This window comes from Lynx rufus, unplaced genomic scaffold, assembly GCF_022079265.1.
Source record: "Lynx rufus isolate CCGP_SWC_20201006 ecotype Redwood Valley unplaced genomic scaffold, mLynRuf1.p SCAF_11, whole genome shotgun sequence".
In the NCBI taxonomy this organism is placed as follows: Eukaryota; Metazoa; Chordata; class Mammalia; order Carnivora; family Felidae; genus Lynx; species Lynx rufus.
In genome coordinates this window covers 5,576,937-5,582,936 of record NW_025814825.1, presented here as the reverse complement: position 1 = coordinate 5,582,936, position 6,000 = coordinate 5,576,937, and positions in this window count along the sequence as shown.

Genomic DNA, 6,000 nt, shown 5'->3' with positions numbered 1-6,000 from the left:
CATTCCTCAGTTGATGAACATTTAGGCTATTTCCATTGTTGAAAATGTTGCTATAAACATTGTTGAAACATTGTTGACTATTGTTGAAAATGCTGCTATAAACATTGGGGTACGTGTGCCCCTATGCATCAGCATTCCTGTATCCCTTGGGTAAATTCCTAGCAGTGCTATTGCTGGGTCACAGGGTAGTTCTATTTTCAATTTTTTGAGGAACCTCCACACTGTCTTCCAGAGCGGCTACACCAGTTTGCATTCCCACCAACAGTGCAAGAGGGTTCCCGTTTCTTCACATCCTCTCCAGCATCTATAGTCTCCTGATTTCTTCATTTTAGCCACTCTGACCAATGTGATGTGGTATCTCAGTGTGGTTTTGATTTGTATTTACCTGATGATGAGTGATGTGGAGCATCTTTTCATGTGTCGGTTGGCCATCTGGATGTTTTCTTTGGAGAAGTGTCTATTCATGTCTTTTGCTCATTTCTTCACTGGATTATTTATTTTTCGGGTGTGGAGTTTGGTGAGTTCTTTATAGATTTTGGATACTAACCCTTTATCTGATATGTCATTTGCAAATATCTTTTCCCATTCCGTCAGTTGCCTTTTAGTTTTGTTGATTGTTTCCTTTGCAGTGCAGAAGCTTTTTATCTTGATGAGGTCCCAATAGTTCATTTTTGCTTTTAATTCCCTCACCTTTAGAGATGTGTTGAGTAAGAAATTGCTACAGATGAGGTCAAAGAGATTTTTTCCTGCTTTCTCCTCTAGGGTTTTGATGGTTTGCTGTCTCACATTCAGGTCCTTTATCCATTTTGAGTTTATTTTTTTTAATGGTGTAAGAAAGTGGTCTAGTTTCATTCTTCTGCATGTTGCTGTCCAGTTCTCCCAGCACCTTTTGTTAAAGAGACTGTCTTTTTTCCATTGGATATTCTTTCCTGCTTTGTCAGATTAGTTGGTTATACATTTGTGGGTCCAATTCTGGGTTCTCTATTCTGTTCCATTAGTCTATGTGTCTGTTTTTGAGTTGCACATTTTTTCAAATAGGAACGATGCAGCTGCTACTGATGATGATGATGATGATGATGATGATATAATCAAACTCAGGATTTGGGGGAGCTTCTGAAAATGCAAACATATCTGGTGCTTTGAAATGTATGAAGTGCTATGCAATTGCCAGATAGTATTAGATTTTTCTGTTTTGCTTTTGTATTCAGCTACCTTGCTTAAACTCTTCTATTGTTTATAAAAGTTTGCGCATTGATTATTTCAGCTTTTTGAATTATCAAATAGGCTACAAGTGAAGGTTAATCTCTTCCTTTCAAGTCTTATGTCTTTTTTTAATTACTTCTTTTCTTATTTTCTTGTGTTGGTGAAGACTGCCAAGTTCAATGTAGAATAACAGATGTGGTAATAGATATTCTTATCTTATTCCTAACTAAATAAAGATGTTTAAAAAATTTCAAAATTAAGTATGGTTTTTGATGGGTTTGGTAAATGCCTTCTATCGATTAAAGGTTTCTTTTCATTCTGGTTTCTCAAGAGTTATTTTTTTTTTTTTTTACTGAATGTTTTACCTGCATCTATTGAAATTATTTTATCATTCAGTCTTTTTAATAAAGATATTTGCTATCAATTAAAATTCAGAGCTTACCTTTTATATTCTTGGGTTCCCTTCTCTAGTTAACCTGTAAACTCCTAAAGGGTACAGACTTTGCTTTTTTGCCACTGTATCTCTACAGGTCTGGCCCAGGTCTGATTTAAACAGAATATTTATCCCTAGACCTTAACTCATCTCTAGAGAGAGAGGAGAGACTCAAACCGCACTGTTGAGGACTGGAGGGTCCAGAAGCCACTTTTCTCACTAGAATTTTAAATCCTTAGTTTCATGATTAGCCTCAGCCCATTTAGCCATCTGTATCTTAAATTCTTTTTGCCCCAAAACGGAATAGATTTTTTTTTTACATAGTTAATATGAGTACAAATACCTTTTCAGGCTTCCCTAGCTAGGCCCTGCTGCTATTTTATCAAGAGTGGGTAGTAGAGAGCACTAAGGAGCTTAAAGATGTATTCTTCAAAGATCAGGGTATGAGCAGAAGAAAGATTACTGATAACGCCTGTAGATGTGTAGCAGGAAGTTCCCATTTGTCACATGAGAGTGTCAGCCAGGATAGCAGCCCATTGCGGAGCAGGTGGCCAACCTTAGGCTTGCTGGATCTCTTTAGACTTCTGCTCTGAGAAGAGACTAGGGAGATGGTGTATTGTAATGGATGGACAGGAGCAAGAAAGTGGACTTTGGATACAAGTGGCCCTAAGTTCAAGTCTTGGCTCTGACAATTAGTGACTGAGTAACCATAGATAATCCACTTAACCTCTCCATTTTTGGTTTCCTCGTATCTAAAACAGGTATAGAAGTAGGTGGTTTTGAGTGCCTGACATGATAGACTCTTAAAACATGTTGGCTATTATTTCAGTACCAATTGCCTAGGCATGATGTGATGTGATAAAATAGGTTTCTCCATGAGAGGGCACTTAGAGGTTTTTTTAAATTTTGTTTTGTTTTAGATTTCTATCATGAAGCAAAAATATATAATTTTAAAAATGCAGTTATTAAGATGCAGAACAAAGAGAATCATGACTCATATTTCACAATTTACATAGCTTATTTATTGTTTCATGTTCTGTAATACTTCCGGCAGTTATATAATTTCTCCCCCCCCCCCCTTTCAAGATGCCAGGATATGACATCAGGCAAATAGGGAGGAAGAGTTTGGGGGTAGGGAGACGATGTGTTTTAGGGACAAGGCATATGCTTTTTTGACATTAATGTCCTGGCACTTAGATTGCATGAAGCAATCCCAAATGCCAACGGATACCAGGAAACAGTTTTTCCTATCATGGCTGTTCTAGCTCTAAAATTCTATGAGATCTTTGGATAAAGTGATGAGCCATCCTCAGCCTGGACTCTTGTCAGGCACTGGATTTAGGCCCTTGGTTAATTCCCAGTGGTACTGGCCTCTAAATCTCTCTAGTTCTTTAAGTCATAGCCTGGACTTCCCCACTTCTCTGGGAATAAATTTTCTTAGACACTGGTTCTCCCATATCATTCTTCCTTCCAAAGGGTACATTCCCCCCCCCCCCTTATCAACTCAGTAAGTAGGAGTCATTCACCAGACCCTCCTGTCTCCATCCCTTTGTCTCCTCCCCACCTCCCTGAACTTCTAGCGCCTCCTTTCCCCATGGGCTGCCTTCTCTTTCAACCAGAACCATTAGTGTGCATTTTCATCTGTGTCCTTTTAACCTACTATCTCCTTGCCTCCATGAGAGAGACTTCTCTATCTTGCTGTTCTCCATTCTTCCCTTTCTGGATTCATGAGATGGAGAGGATTGTAACTTTTTTGCATCTTGGGAAGATATCTGTTACTAGGTTTACTTGTGTTTGTGTTTGCTTAGAGAAAGTACTTTGATGCACTTGAGTTGGAGTAAGATTCTAAGAGAAAGCTTGAATGAAAGGAGGGAGATGACTGCTAATTTGCATGTTAAGAGGCAAAGTCTTGCTAGTGGAGTTTCTGTCCAGCTCCATGACAACTGGACATATGAGCGTGTTGTTGCTGCTGAGAGAGTGTTTGGCTGATGATGTTTAGAAGAGTTCAGACCCAAGGCGCCTGGGTGGCACAGTCCATTAAGCATTTGACTCTTGATCTTGGCTCAGGTCATGATCTTACGGTTGTGAGATTGAGCCCCATGTTTGTTTGTTTGTTTGTTTTTTATATATATATGAAATTTATTGACAAATTGGTTTCCATACAACACCCAGTGCTCATCCCAAAAGGTGCCCTCCTCAATACCCATCACCCACACTCCCCTCCCTCCCACCCCCCCATCAACCCTCAGTTTGTTCTCAGTTTTTAACAGTCTCTTATGCTTTGGCTCTCTCCCACTCTAACCTCTTTTTTTTTTTTTCCTTCCCCTCCCCCATGGGTTCCTGTTAAGTTTCTCAGGATCCACATAAGAGTGAAACCATATGGTATCTGTCTTTCTCTGTATGGCTTATTTCACTTAGCATTACACTCTCCAGTTCCATCCACGTTGCTACAAAAGGCCATATTTCATTTTTTCTCATTGCCACGTAGTATTCCATTGTGTATATATACCACAATTTCTTTATCCATTCATCAGTTGATGGACATTTAGGCTCTTTCCATAATTTGAGCCCAATGTTTGGATCCACACTGAGTGTGGAGCCTGCTTGAGATTAAAAAAGAAGGGTTCAGACCCGACTGTTCTGGGGTTTCATTCAGAGCTTCTCACAGAGATAGTGATGGGCCACTAGACGCTGCAGGAATCTCCTCCTCCCTGACACAGTCTAGGGGGCTTGGGGCACAAAACCAAAACAAGACAAATAAGCAAGCAAACACCAGCCCAGGTAAAATTGGGATCCAGATGTCATTTTCCAGAGAGCTCCCTGGTTCCCCTATCTGTGCTACTTTCTGCTCTGTGATTCAGCTTCCTCTCCTGTCCTCTGCATTTCCCTGATTTCGGAGGAATGACTTAGCAGAAGCCATTTATACCTTTGTGGGAACCAACATTCTTTTTTTAAAAATGTTTATTTCTTTATTTTGAGAGAGCGAGAGAGAGAGAGAGCAGTAGAGGGCAGACAGAGAGAAAGAGAGAGAGAGAGAATCCCAAGCAGGCTCCATGCTTAGAGTGGAATCTGTCATGGAGCTTGATCTCACAACCACGAGATCATGACCTGAGCCACTTTCAAGAGTAGGTCACTTAACTGCTGAGCTACCCAGGTGCCCCAACATTCTTTTTCTTAACATCTCCAATGCATTTTGGTATTTTAAGACCTATCTCCAGCCATTAAAGAACAATCATTAATCTTTGACCCTGTGATGAAAATTGTAGACATCAGAAAGCATTTGGGGAAAATCCAGAAAGGAAAGAAATAGGAAGGGACATTTCCTGGTACTCTTGAGGTTATACTGTACCAGAAAACTAGTTACTTTGTCTGCAATCTCCACCTTCTCTTTTCTGCTTAACTGGCCTCTCACTCAGGCTTTGGAGGAGTCTATGCATCATCTGCCTTCTTTTCCCTAATGCCCATCCACTACCTCTGCTTGTACTGCAGTAGATTGGGCCACAGGTGGATGATTGATCCAAATAGAATCAATTCAACAGGTGGGTTACGCCAGACAGATTCTTTCTCGCGGGATTTGGGATGACCACCTGAAGTGACATTTAGCCACAGGGAGCTGAGCAGAAAGACCACATGGGCCATCCCTGGAGCTGGAGCTGGTGGGGGCGGGGGTGTGTGTGAAAGACACAGACAAAACCGAAGCTATAGGGAAGCATAAACCTTGAGTCAAGAGAAGCTATGGTGGATCGCTATTATCTGCTTGTTCCATATTTGTGAACTCCCTTAGTTGCTCAAATGTATTTATAACCCCAAATCAGTACTCACAGTGCTTTTACAGTCACTTGCAGACATGAGCAAAGTGGCAAAAACTTTGAGTCACCCAACGCCATGTTTCCAGCTGAGGCTGACCAAACTGACAGTCTACCTTCTTGTTTCAGCTCTTATGCTATAAACAAGTGCCCTTTACAGTTTATTTAGTGCCAAGTTTTCCACATTTTTGTGATTTTGTTGGTGATTTCCTTATTTAAAATGACCCCCAAGCATAGTCCTGAAGTGTTGTCTATGCTCCTGTGATGCTCCTTACAGTGAAAATACGTGTGTTAGACAAGATTCCTTCAGGCATGTGATACAGTGCTGTTGGTTGTAAGTTCAGTGTTAATGAATCAACAATATACACTCAATAAGGTGCCTTAAAACAGAAATACACATAAAACAAGGATATGCATTGATCAGTCAGAAAAAAATGTTGGCACCAGAGGCTTGCAAGAACCTAATCCCATATTTCCCCTGTAAGTAATTAGCTCAGCATTTACTAATTCAGTAATTGTGTGATTTTAGAGAACATACCTGATGTGAATAATGAGAAT